The sequence below is a fragment of the Pinus tabuliformis genome, chromosome 2_1 (genome assembly GCF_031772625.1).
Source record: "Pinus tabuliformis cultivar Carrire ecotype Pingquan chromosome 2_1, CPIR1, whole genome shotgun sequence".
In the NCBI taxonomy this organism is placed as follows: domain Eukaryota; kingdom Viridiplantae; phylum Streptophyta; class Pinopsida; order Pinales; family Pinaceae; genus Pinus; species Pinus tabuliformis.
In genome coordinates, this window is record NC_142299.1 from 485,768,620 (window position 1) to 485,782,802 (window position 14,183).

The following is a 14,183-nucleotide window of genomic DNA, read 5'->3' on the forward strand; positions in this document are numbered from 1 at the left end:
GATGCTTGTACTCTTCTTTCTCATGCCACTTAATGAATGAAGGCCTCCCCATTGATCGAGCAGGGCCCGGAGATGTAGTCCAAGTTGGATGAACTTCGTTATCAAGTCTTGTTGTCTTCTTTCATGCTTTATGTGTTTCTTCTCTTCTCTCATGTGCACATTAAATTTCTATGTTAAAGCTACAATTTATGCATGTAATTCTTTAACACATCTATAAGCAAAAGATCTTGGATCAAGTGGTATCAGAACAAGTATTTTTAGATGTGAATTTCATGTTTGTATGCTAACAAGAAACAGGCTCTGAAGAGGCGAAGGAAAACTAATGTCTTTCAATCCCAAAGCGGGGCGTGCACATCGAAGGAGAAACATGGCAGATGAAGAGGCTCGTCATGAAGAGGAGCGCAATTTCTGCAAAACCTTCTATATAATGGCAGAGAATGTCAGTCAGTTGCTTTGAAGGCTAGAGAAAGTAGAAGAGAGAAATCTAGAAGAACAAGGTTTAGTGCATGGAAATGGTGAAGAAGAACCCCCTCCTTCTCCTTCCACGAGTGAAAGTTCTTCTTCCTCTCATCACCATCATCATAGAAATTGAAGGGATGCATCTAAGAAACCTTTCTTTAAATTAGATGTCAAATTTGATCTTCCCATGTTTAACAGTGAAAGTAATGCAAAAAAGCTTAATAACTAGATTAGGTAGATTGAAATCTACTGCAAGATTCAACAGATCGAAGAGGACGAGGCAAAGATTCAGTTGGCCTCTCTTCGGCTGAGTAGCACCGCTCTCATTTGGTGAGAGAGAAAATTGCGAAGTAGTATGAGTGTGGGTAATCTTCTTTCCTCATGGCCTAGTTTCATTTCTGCATTAAAGGAACAATTTTATCCCTTGGGTTATAAACAAAAAGCCTTAATGGATTGGAAATACTTAAGGCAAGGCAGAGGTTAGGATGTCCAAATATTTACAGAGGAATTTAGAAAAAAAGCACTTAATTTGGGCATTGCACTTGACTCACCTGAAGTAGTAACTAAGTATATTGGATCATTACATAGTTACCTTAGACATTCATTATTATTGTTTGAACCAACTACTATTGAATCGGCCAGTGTAAAGGCCATCCATATTGAGAACAAGGGCAAAAATGAAAGAGATGATCATTTCAAGAAACCACCTTTCAAACCTCCAAATGGCAAACCCAAAGTAAAAGGAAAAGGAAAGGAGAAGAGGATGGCATCAACCAAGAAAGATGAAGGAGAAAGACCTTATTGTACTCACTGCAAAAAGGAAGGTCATGACGACAATCATTGTTGGAAACTATACCCAGAAAAGAGACCAAAGAAGTATGGAGGAAAAGGCAAGCAGAAGATAATGGCAACTGTGCAGCAAGAGCTTGGATCCGATTCCAGAGATGAAGCATTGGTCACAACAGCAGGAACAAAAGGAAATCTTACACCTCATGTTAATTCTGAATCACATGAAGGCACTAGTTCAATAGATGAGTCTCTTCCTAATGAATGAAAGAGAATTGAGCTATTTCATATTAGAGTTATCCTAAATCAGACAAAAGTGGAAACTCTATTTGATATCGGATCCCAAGCAAACTTAATTTCAGAGTCCTTGGTAAAGAAGCTAGGCTTGGAAACCAAACCACATCCAAAACCTTACCCACTTGGATGGATACATTATAAAGCAAAACTGAATATAAGTAAGTAGTGTAAGGTTAAATTTGTGATCACTTCTAAGTTAGTGGATGAGGTAAAACTTGATGTGATACCCTTGGATATATATGGCATGGTGTTAGGGAGTCCATATCTATATGATAGAAAGGAAATCTTCTTCCGTCATGAAAAAAAATACCAAATCACAAAATATGGGGTAAAATACCAACCTTGTAAGTGCAGGACAAATGAAGAGGTTGGTGAATTCCATTAAGGGTTGCATCCTTATGGTTGTAAGGGGAAAAGATGCAAAATTATTTGATGCTTTCTAGGATTGTGATCATGTGCATAAAAAGGAATTATGTGAATTAATTTCTAACTATGATGAGATGTTTCAAGAACCAAGGGGATTACCTCCAAAGAGGGAAATCCAACATGAGATCCATTTGCAGAATGACACTCCTTTACCAAATATTGGCATGTACAGGATGTCAACCATTGAGATGGAGGAGATCAAAAAGCAGGTGCAAGAACTATTGAACCAAGGGGTCATCAGACTGAGCACTTCTCCATGCGGCTCACCGATTGTCTTAGTGCCGAAGAAAGATGGCACATGGAGGATGTGCATGGATTATCGAGCACTAAACAAAATCACGATGAAAAATCGTTACCCTCTTCCCCGCATTGATGACTTACTAGATCAGTTAAAGAATGTTATCTATTTCACCAAATTGGATTTGCATTTTGGTTATCACCAGGTCCGAATTGCAGAGCAGGATGTGTGGAAAACCACCTTCAAGACCAAACAGGGGTTGTTCGAATGGATGGTGATGCCATTCGGACTTTGCAACGCTCCAGCCAGTTTCATGAGGGTCATGAATGATCTATTTAGGACTTTCATTGATGAATTTGTTCTTGTATATCTAGATGATATTCTTATCTTTAGTAAAAGTTGGAATGAACATGTATGCCATGTGAAGAAAGTGCTTGATGTATTGAAAAAAGAAAAACCCTATGTAAAATTGTCAAAGTGTGAGTTTGGGAAAACCTCTTTGGTTTACCTAGGTCATATTGTTGGTCATGGTCAGCTAAAAATTGATCCTTATAAAGTTGAAGCAATTTTAAATTGGCCTAAGCCTACTAGTGTAATCGAGGTTCGCAGCTTTTTAGGAGTGGTACAATATTGGAGGAGATTTATTGCCAATTTATCTATTATTGCAGCACCTTTACACGCATTGACAAGTGTAAAGCAAGTCTTTCAATGGGGAGGAAAGAAGCATAAGTCCTTTGAAACATTAAAAGAAAAGATTAGCACTACACCAATCTTGGCCTTACGAGATCTCCAACAACTATTTGAGATCGAGACAAACACCAGCGGATATGCCATGGGAGTTGTACTGATGCAGCAAAAGAAGCCGATATGTTACCATTCAAAGAAGTTCTCTCAGGCTGTGATAAACTATCCCACTTATGACAAGGAATTACATGCCTTGGTCCAGAGTGTGAAAAAGTGGAAACACTGCCTGATCAGCAAGGAGACCATCATCCATATGGATCATCAACCCTTACAGTATCTTCAGCCACAAACCAAGTTGCAGCAATCTCTTCATTTTAGGTGGATGGGTTTTCTTCAGCAGTTTCATCTGGTAATAAAGTATAAGAAAGGCACTAGCAACAAAGTGGCCGATATGCTATCTCGCCCTCCTATTTATGCTTCTGTTATTTTGCATAATGCTTCATTATCTTTTGAAATTTATTCTGAACAATATGCTAACGATGGTGACTTTAAGGAGATTTATGCAAAATTAACCCATGGTTCAGAGGTGGACAACTATCACTTGCAGGGGAAACTCTTTTATCACCTTAGTAAATTGTGCATACCCACAGGAGAAAGGGTACATGTAATTTGGGAGGCCCACACCTCCCTTGTGTCTAGTAATTTTGGTGTTGAAAAAACTTTGTGTCATGTACAAAGTTTTTGTTTTTGGCATCATATGAAGAACATTGTGACTTGCTATGTAAAGGGATGTGTGATGTGTTCTATTTCAAAGCCCTCTAATAGAAAAATCGGGCTCTACACACCACTCCCTATTCCGAGTCATCCATGGGAAAGTGTGTCGATGGATTTTGTAGGAGGTTTGCCTTTGTCTAGGAAAATTCATGACTATTTGTATGTTGTCGTTGACCGTTTTAGTAAGATGTGTATTTTAATGCCTTGTAAAAAGTATATCACTGCATAGCAGACTACTTGTCTTTTCTTTCAACATGTTTGGGTCCATTTTGGGTTTCCCACATCGATTGTGTCAAATCGGGACTCTCGCTTTCTCAGAGAGTTTTGGACCAGCTTGTGGAAGATGAAGGACACCAAGTTGAGAAGAATCATGGCATTCCATCCACAGACTGATGGACAGACAAAGGTTGTCAACCGCACCGTGGTACACTTGTTGCGAGGCTATTGTGGGAAACATCCTAAGTTGTGGGATAAGAATCTTCCATATGTGCAGCATTCCTATAATCGAGCAGTACACTCATCTACGCATCGTTCACCATTTGAGACATGTTTTGGCTACCTACCAAAAGACCCTTTTGATATGGTCTTTGGAAGGGAAGATGACTCCATTGGACGTGATGATAGGGACAAAGCGCAACGGTTCATTCAGCAGGTCCAGTTGATTCACCAAGCAATACAGGAGCAGTCGGAGAAAAGTCAAGCCCGGTACAAGGCTCGACATGAAAAACATTGAGTTGACCATCAATTTTAAGTGGGCGACAAAGTGTGGTTCCATATCCGCAAGGACAGGATGAAGGGAGAAGGGAAGAAGTTGTGACCAACCCGGTATGGTCCATTCACCATCTTGGAGAAGATTGGAAACAATGCCTTTCGTCTCAATCTGTCGATATATATGCAAATGTATTCCGTAGTGAATGTGGAAAACATAAAGCTATATGAGCCACCAATGAGGTGGTCACAATTCCTACAGTTGATGACTTTGCACCAGAGTATCTTGATGAGTTACCTGAAGACATCATCCTTGATAGAAGAACCAAGACTTCACGATGGGGAGATGTGGAATACCTTCGAGTTGGTTTTAAGGGGATGCACCCTAGTAAGGCAAAATGGCTAGAAAAAGAAAGAGTGAGGGAACAATTCGCTCACTTGCCAATTGACTGATAAAGCTTTTGGCAGTCCAAAATCTCCTCAATGGGGAGGATTGATCCAGGTGGATCTCCAGACACCAGTGGCATGGAAAAGGCTCAAAATTCAAAGTGGCGGAAAGGTGATTAACTTGACATCAGATCGAAGTGCCTGTCGCCTTAATTCTAATGGTGTGAATGGTACTCCAATCCGAGTCCAGATGAAGGAGATAGAGGCAGTCAAAGTTGGGTTGACTTTTTGCTAACTGGGCAGGATTAACAAAGACACAATTTGAACTTTTCTGGTGGACAGAATCCGGCCAACTCCAGCCAGATTCTGGGTGAAATTGTCACCTCGTTAAAATTACTCCTTCGGCTTAAAATCAGAATTTTTTACAAACGACCATATTGTTTTATGTAACAAAAAAAATTGGAAAAAAAGGGTGGCGAGCCACCAACCCTGCCACCCCAAAACTACAACATATATATATGTGAAGGGGTAGGCCACTACCCCCGACCCCTCCCATGGAACATTGGAAAATGGATGGGAATAGGGGGAGCAGGCCACCGGACCAGTGGACCCGCCACCCAAAAACCACCATTGTATGTTAAAACGGGAGGGGCGGGATTTGATCCCCCGACCCCTCCTCAACCACTCCTTATTTTTAACTAACATGCCAATTGACTCCTTTGGGAAGTCCGCCAACAAATTTATTATTTAAATTCAGATTATCAGTGCGCTCAGGGAGAGAGGAGGTAGTGCACGTAGTTCGAGCCAGAATTTTGCAGGAGGGCCGAAATTTCACTTTGTCAGATTTTGACAAATTTCATATGGTTTCAACATTTCTCAACGCCACAAACGCAATGGCACTGTTCGTTTCTCCATCAGAGTTCTGAATTTTCTAGCCATTTTTCAGTGTGGAGGTATAAAACTCCTTTTTTGTAACTGATGCTTGTACTCTTCTTTCTCATGCCACTTAATGAATGAAGGCCTCCCCATTAATCTAGCAGGGCCCGGAGACGTAGTTCAAGTCAGACAAACTCCATTATCGAGTCTTGTTGTCTTCTTTCATGCTTTAGGTGTTTCTTCTCTTCTCTCATGTGCACATTAAATTTCTATGTTAAAGCTACAATTTATGCATGTAATTCTTTAACACATCTATAAGCTAAAGATCTTGGATCAATAGGCTTGTCAGTCAAGGCCAAAACCTCTGACTCTTTGAGAGGAAAACTCAAACCAAATTCTTCTTATAGATCTTCAATTGAAAAACACCAAGACCATGACAAAATATCCTTGACACTAGAAACCTTCCAAGACCAAGTCACTAGTCTCTTCTTGAAGCCTTCTCTTCCTCTTCTTCTTCTCGACTTCCTGCATAATTTCAGCCTCTCCTCGTTATTCTGCAACTCTTTTCTTGATTGCAGAAACCCTAGGTAAGATTTGTCACTTGAATAGACTCCTTGAAGGAGATTATTTTCGTCTCTTACTCGGCTTCCTATAGCGAAGATTTCCACCCAAACAAGAGCACTTAGGTATGACTGCAACCTTCGATCTATCCATACCAACTTCGGTTCTGCAACTTTCGCAGGTGTGAGGGTAATCTAGCCCCAAAAAAATCCTCCAACGAAGTCCCTTCCTTTCGCTATCCTTCCTTCATCCTTGATTGCTTTTTAGGGTCCTTCTTAGATGGTTTCCACACTTATTATAATAGACTAGCTCCACCTAATTTCTTGCTTCCAAATGAGGATGAGAACTAGTATATATAGGCGTTGGTCCATGTCCATTAGGTTGACATGATCCCTAGAGTAGGCCAACTTCATCTTCTAGAATTATTCCTTCTTTGTAGGGCGACTTGTGAGAGGGCTAGTGACAAGGTCTTGGAGGGTTCCTTAAAAAGACAAATATGACTCTTTACAATGTGTAACATGCCTTCATTACATGAAAATGACTCTTTAGAATTTTATGACTGGATGAAAATATCCCTAAGGGATCTCAATGGGAGCCTATACTAAAAATAAAATCTCTTTCCCATGAAACCCATGATGCAAGCATTACAATAATTTTATTTTTCTTCTTTAAGTCTCTTGCATAAAATCACAATTATATGTCATTATGAAGACTGAACCTATTTACACTTTTCAACACCAAGTTGGATAGTAAATTTGAAAGGTGCATCTTTATTATGTATAAGGATGGTTTAAAAGGTTATGAACTTTGGAACCCGGAAGCAAGGAAGGTTGTGTACAACCGAGATGTGGTGTTTAGAGAGATGAAAGATGTTATTAAAAATGAATTCCTACCAAAGGAACCTAAGAAGATAGAGTTTGAGCTAAAGGAGGAAGAATTGGGCTCTATAGTAGAACAAGAATCAGAAGATGGAGAGCCACAAACTCCAGCTATGAGAAGATTAGTTAGAGAAAGAAGGTAGCCAGAAAGGTACAATCCATCTGAATTCTATTCAATTTTTTATTTATCTATTATTGTTGATGATCCCAAAGCTGTCAACAAGGCAGTAGATTCGAAGGATGGAAAACTCTAGAAATAGGCCATGGTTGATGAAATGGCATCTTTGGACGAAAATGAGGATTGGGATCTGGTGGAGTTGCCAGTTGGAAGGAAACCCATTGGAATAAAAGGGGTGTTTAAGAAGAAGATGAATGCAAAAGGGAAGGTGGAGAAATACAAAGCTCGGTTGGAAGTAAAAGGTTATTCCTAGGTGTCACAAATTGATTTTGGTGATATTTTTTCTCTTGTTGCCAAGGTAGCTTCTATTAGATTACTTTTATCTATTGTTGTTGCTTTTGATTTTGAGATAGAATAGGTGGATGTGAAGACAACATTTCTTCATGGGGATCTGGAAGAAGAGATCTACATGAAGAAACCTGAAGGATTTGTGGTGAAGGGAAAGAAAGATCTAGTATGCAGGTTCAAAATTTCTTTATATGGGTTTAAACAGTCACCAAGGATGTGCTATCAGAAATTTGATACATATATACAGGGACTTGGCTTCACCAGAAGCAAAGCGGATCAATGTGTGCATTTTAAATTAATTGGTGACCGTGTTATTTATCTGGTCTTGTATGTGGATGATATGTTTCTGATTAGAAATGACAAAGAAATTATCCACGATTTGAAGACCCAATTGTCCTTCAAATTCAACATGAAGGATCTTAGTGCTACAAACTATTTTTGGGAATGGAAACTAAATAGATAGGGCAAAGAGGAATTTATGGTTAAACTGGAGGAAGTATGTCGAGAAAATATGGCAGAGGTTTAATATGAAAGATAGTAAACCGATGAAGGTTCCTATTCCTATAGGTGTAAATTTATCCGTTGAACAGTGTCCCAAGACATAAGAAGAGGAAGAGGAAGAGGACATGTCCCGTGTTCCATACGTAAGTGCAGTCGATAGCTTGATGTATGCAATGGTCTGTACTAGACCAGACATTGTACATGCACTGGGAGTATTAAGCAGGTTTATGTCAAAACTAGGGAAGGAGCATTATACAATAGTGAAGCTGGCTTTCAAGTATTTGCGTGGCACTAGTGATTATGGTCTGTGCTACCAAGGAATACTAAGACTGGACAACATTTTGGACATACGCAGCTTTGTTGATGCAAACTGGGATGGAGATCTGGATTAGATAATATCCACAAGTGGGTTTGTGCTTAACCTATTTGGAGGTGTAGTTAGTTGGATGAGCAAGAGACAGTCTATAGTGGTACTTTCAACTATAGAGGTAAAATACATGGAAGCCACTCATGCAAGCAAGGAAGCAGTTTGGTTGTAGATATTGTGCTCACATATGGGGTTAGTACAACAAGCTATAAGGATATACTGTGACAACCAAAGTGCATTTTTCTTGGCAAAGAACCTTGCTTATCATTCAAAGATAAAACACGTTGATGTTCAGTATCACTTTGTGAGGGATATGGTTGAGGACAAAAAGGTGTTGCTAGTAAGGGTGGACACTTTGCATAATGTTGTAGATGCATTTTCGAAGTCTGTGAGAACTGAGAAGTTTTCTTGGTGTAGAGAAATAGTGGTTATTGCAGGGCTGGACCAATGATTAAGCTCTCCTGTGACCCGCTATGTGGAAAAGAAAACAACAAGTGGGAGAATGTTGGGTGTGTGTTATATTCTTTCCACGACTAGCCGCACACGTGGGGGGGTCACATGGGGGCTTCCCGCCCCCTGTCGGGGGTTTTCAAGGGGACTGTATCGCCCCTCTACACTAGGTCTGGGGCAGCGCCCTGGGAATTTTTTTTAGACCCTGTATTAGGTGGGTGAACCTACTTATGGTTTTGTGCATGGGTTTTGCACATGGTTTTGGGCATGATGGTTTTATGCCCATGATATTTGTAGATCTGGTCAAGGGAACTATGATTACGTTCTAATCCAGGGTTAATGATTGGGGTTTATGAATTCTTCGACATGTGTGTATATATGTATTGTAACATTGAAAGGAACATAATGAAAAAATCAATCTGGTAGTCACGATTTTGGGATCCAGGGGAAAATATCTATGTATTTGTTTTGTGTTTCTCGCCATTGTATATTTTATATTTTTAAGAATTCATTTGCAGGTAATTTCTATACAGGGTTAAAACCTACATGTGCTAGAGGTTTCATAATTGTTCCCCAAAAGATTTATAATGTAACAAATTGTACATGAAAGTAGTATGCATTCATAGTTTTCCTATGTTATTATCTCTTACATATTCAAACAATTTGTCCTATTTAAATGTATTTAGATTGCAAATAACACCTCAATATTTTCATACTAACATAAGAAAATTCATTTTTTTGTTTACAAGTCTAGATAACCATTGAATTACAAACAATATGAACATGCTTGTTTCCCCTTAGTTCATAAGTTTTCATGTAGTGCTATAGGAATCTTATTAATGGTAAACATCTAACGTGAGAAAAACCACATATAAACAATTTTAAAGAAAAAACCACCTTTATGAATTTTGTTCTCTATAGTACTTATTCTGTTATCTTTGCTTTCAGAAAATGACAACAAAACTTACTGAGAATATTATTTTCTCAATGCTCTTTGGATCAACTCATATTCAACCATTCCTACAAATTGTTGAACTTGACACTATTCAGTCGATGCAAAGTTCAACTCTACAATATCGCTCTGCCATCTCCAATGACACACATATGAAACACCTTATGCTTCCAACAGATTTCAACTACCTCATTACACAAGCTTACTGCAAAAGTGTTCTATTATACATGTTAACAGTTGGTCTACTTCAACTATTGGTCCACAAATGTAAGTTTGTTACAAAATTCTTATTTAAACTTTACATATTTTCTTCATACCACTTTTGAGTCTAACAATTACTCCTATGACTATCATTTACTGTGTAGGTCTATAACGCTACTAGACTTCGATATTTCTGCTACATCTACACCCTTAATTGGTAATCCAAAAAATTTGAGTATCCTGATCACTTCTCAAGAAGACACTCCCTCCTCATCGAACCAAGAGCCTTCATCGAAAAGGCACTGCCCCCTTCCTTCTATTCCAACCCCATCTGTCATGCTAGTCCATATTCCCATTAGAGCACTAAACCCTTACCATTCAAATTGGTGCATAAAAGGCTACGTTCAAAGAAAAACACATCTTTGACAATTTCAAAATCAATATGGACCCGGTAAAGTGTTTTCCTTTGACCTCTTCGATACAAAAGGTGGATAAATACACATTACTTGTTTCAACAATGTTGTTGATTATTTATTTGACGAAATCCAAGTTGGAAATGTCTATGTTGTCTCAAAAGGAAATGTGAAAATGGCTAATAAGAAATACAACCACTTAAACAATGACTGGGATTTTTTTTTAAGTGAAACATCTACCATAGAGCATGTTGCCAGCAAAATAACACACAACCCAATGACACATTTCAATATAAAATCAATCAATGATATCAGAACAAAAAATTTCAACTCAATTGTTGAAGTTCTTGATATTATTACTGACATTTCCAGTCTGTGCACTATATGTTGAAAAGATGGCTCTGAAGTTACTAAACAAATATTACACCTTCAAGACATGTCTGGTATAACATGGATGTGATATTTTGGGGAGGAAATTTTGATGTTGTATCAAAAGAAATTTCCTCCTTATATGCTGCAAGAAATAACCCCATCATTGTAATCAAGTCTTCCCATGTTGAAGAATTTAATGGAAAAAATGTCGACACTACAACACAATCCATTATTCTTGTAGATCCTAACATTGAAGAGGCCCACACGCTAAAGTCATGGTTTAGAAAAAAAGGTTCCACTACAACTTCTACATCCTTAACAACTAGATATTTACCTTCTTCTCGAAATCAACCAAAAAAAATAACAATTGTTGATATTTACAGTATCGATTCCTCAGAGAACTTGTATTCTACCAAGTGAAGGGCACAATAACAAAGATTTGGATGGGCATTTTTTACTATCTTTCTTGCCTATCTATCATTGATGGGAAAAAATGCATGAAAAAACTTACTCCAAAAAATACAAGCACATGGTATTGCCCAAAATGCAACGCTGAAGTAACTGATTGTGATTACAGATACTTACTTAAGATTGACATACAAGATCACACTGGTGAGTTAGTTTCAACAATTTCTTTCGAAGACGCGACATCTACAATTTTTGGGATTAATGCAAATGACTTCTATTTGTTATCCTTGGATCTAGATCTAATCAAGGAAATTGTCTCCAAATCACTATGGACAGATCGTATCTTCACACTGTCAGTGAAGAGAAAAATATTTAGAGGAATACCACACTTGAAATGTGTTATCATGAAAGAAGAAAGCTTGCAATTCATAACAATATGCAACAACATCCTTCAAGCAATCGATAACATCTCGATATCATAGATAAATATTGTTACATGTACTTTTTCCTTTTTGGCAATTTGTATTATTTTACTTTATAATTACAATTTTAGACATATAATATTGTATGTCATCTCGTCAAACTCTCTTATTCATTATTGAAATAAATATTCATCCTCCATTGTATCTATTATTGCATTGTGTACATACACTTATTCACATTGTTTTTACTTTCTTTCTTTTAACAAATCATGGAACTTGATGCATTACACATGTAATTATATTCATGTATAGTTGCAAATTACTGAAATTTTATTTCAAAAACATTATTCTAATCATAAATTAACATAAAAATATTCAAAAATTATTTTTTTCTTTCCTTTTTTTAATAACATGGTTGTTTTCTCTACAAATAACATTCTCATTTTACCCTCTCTTTTCTATAGGTGCCTTAACTTGTGCCAATGTCTACTTCTTGTAATGATTAACGTGCCCAAAGATATTATGTAGAAAATAAAGAATGTATCAATGCACGTCAGCATGAGATTTTTCATGCTAAAAAAAGCATCACAGATTCCCAAAAAAACACAAAGAAAAAGAAAAACCAACAATCATCATCCGAAACATATGATGGAAATTAACATTTTCCATCAAACCTATAACTATTTAACACTTACCACCCCAAAAGCAATCCTCTTTTGCAATTTTTAGACTCAAACAAATACATCTATAGCTCATTGCCCCGCCCCCTCCATTGTACATTCTTTAAACAACGTTCATACTAATGATGCACATCGTGAATTTTGTGCAAATATTGTTAAACTTGCACCTAAATGTCCATGCTCCATTTGTCTTGAATCATATCCTGGAATAGATATCCGCAATTCGAACCAAATGTATTGTTGCTCCAAATCCATGTCTGAAACAAAAGGTCATTGCCTCTCATTATCAAACAAAATGGACCATGTTCCTCAACCACCCGTCCTTGTTTCTCTTTCACAAATAGAAGAAATTCTCGTTGCATGCATGTGGTGGCCAATATAAATACATTGGCCTCATAATTTATTTTCCACAAGACATTACAAAAATCACAAGCATGTTTCCACGACGTGTTGAAGACTTGGACATTCTAATTGTTACCCATCATAGTAATGACCATCATGCTTATGATTTCATTGTAAGTAGACATCATGTTCTCACCACATTAGAATACAAATTGGAAAATGACCCATACTATAAAAATGCTCGCATTGATAACAACACACTAGCATCCTTACCAACATTCCCCACCGATGTCTCCTCCTCCCTTCACCATTCCAATACCACAGATCCAACTGCCCACCTATCACCTGAAACACCACTTGACCCCACTGAAGATTCCACGAACCCATACCCACACCACACATCATCATTTATACCCACTATTCCCAATACAAATACAAAAATCCAAGAAATATGACAATATTTACATGCCTACAACCACCATTCTGATACTACAATTGAATGACCACCAATTGGCCTATCCCTAATCAATGAATAAAAAACAAAATATCTCCTCTCTATGGCTTTCCCCACCCTTTTCTCCACAGGAGTTGCAATGCCAAATCAACCAAGAATGAAAGCAGTGAAGTTACATGAATATGCACTTCATCTTATATGTTACCATGATAATAGGTTTAGAAAGCACCCACAATTTCGATACTATATATACAATCTCATGAAGCACTATCACAGTCAAGCAACAACCTCTGTTTTTGTAAAAAAAAACATTGCAGATAACTTTCCAACATCTATCCACGATCTGAACATCCGGTTAGAACAATTTCTAGATGAAAAGTTGGTAGAACAAGTCATGTGATTCGGTTTCTCTCTACGTGGCACCAAAGCTTTTTGGCACAAAGCTAAAAATGAACTAATAGACATGATATCTCAGCTCGACTGCCCGACGTTGTTCTTCACATTAAGTGTAGCTGATACAAAATGGCCTGATCTTCATGCAGTCATGTCAAGATGTCAACCTCCTGATGTTGCAAAACAATAAAAATAGAGAAATGATAACATTATCTCTAAACCCCATTTAACATAATTATATATGCACCATATATTCACAAAATTCCATGAAGTTATCTTAGAGAAACACTTGCAGGAAAAAGAGTACTAGTATAGGTACACACTCTACCACATTACTTTCGTAATTCTCTAAACATCAAACCTCATCTAATGCAAAATTGTCTAACAAAAATGCATACTTCAGAGGTATGAATGGAAACATAGAGGATCCACACACATCTATGGTTTCCTTTAGATAGAAAACGCACCTGATATGGAAATCCTTAATTGGGATGACACAAAAGCAATTGATAATGCTAAGCAATTCTTCGACAAATACATATCAGCTTGGAACCCTCACCTTTCTACACTTTCAAACCAACCCATTACTCAAGAAAATTTAGAAGACCCTTGCCTATTGTCCATGCCACATATTTTCAGAACCAATCCTTTTAATGATTATGAACAACTCATCAATTGCATTGAACGA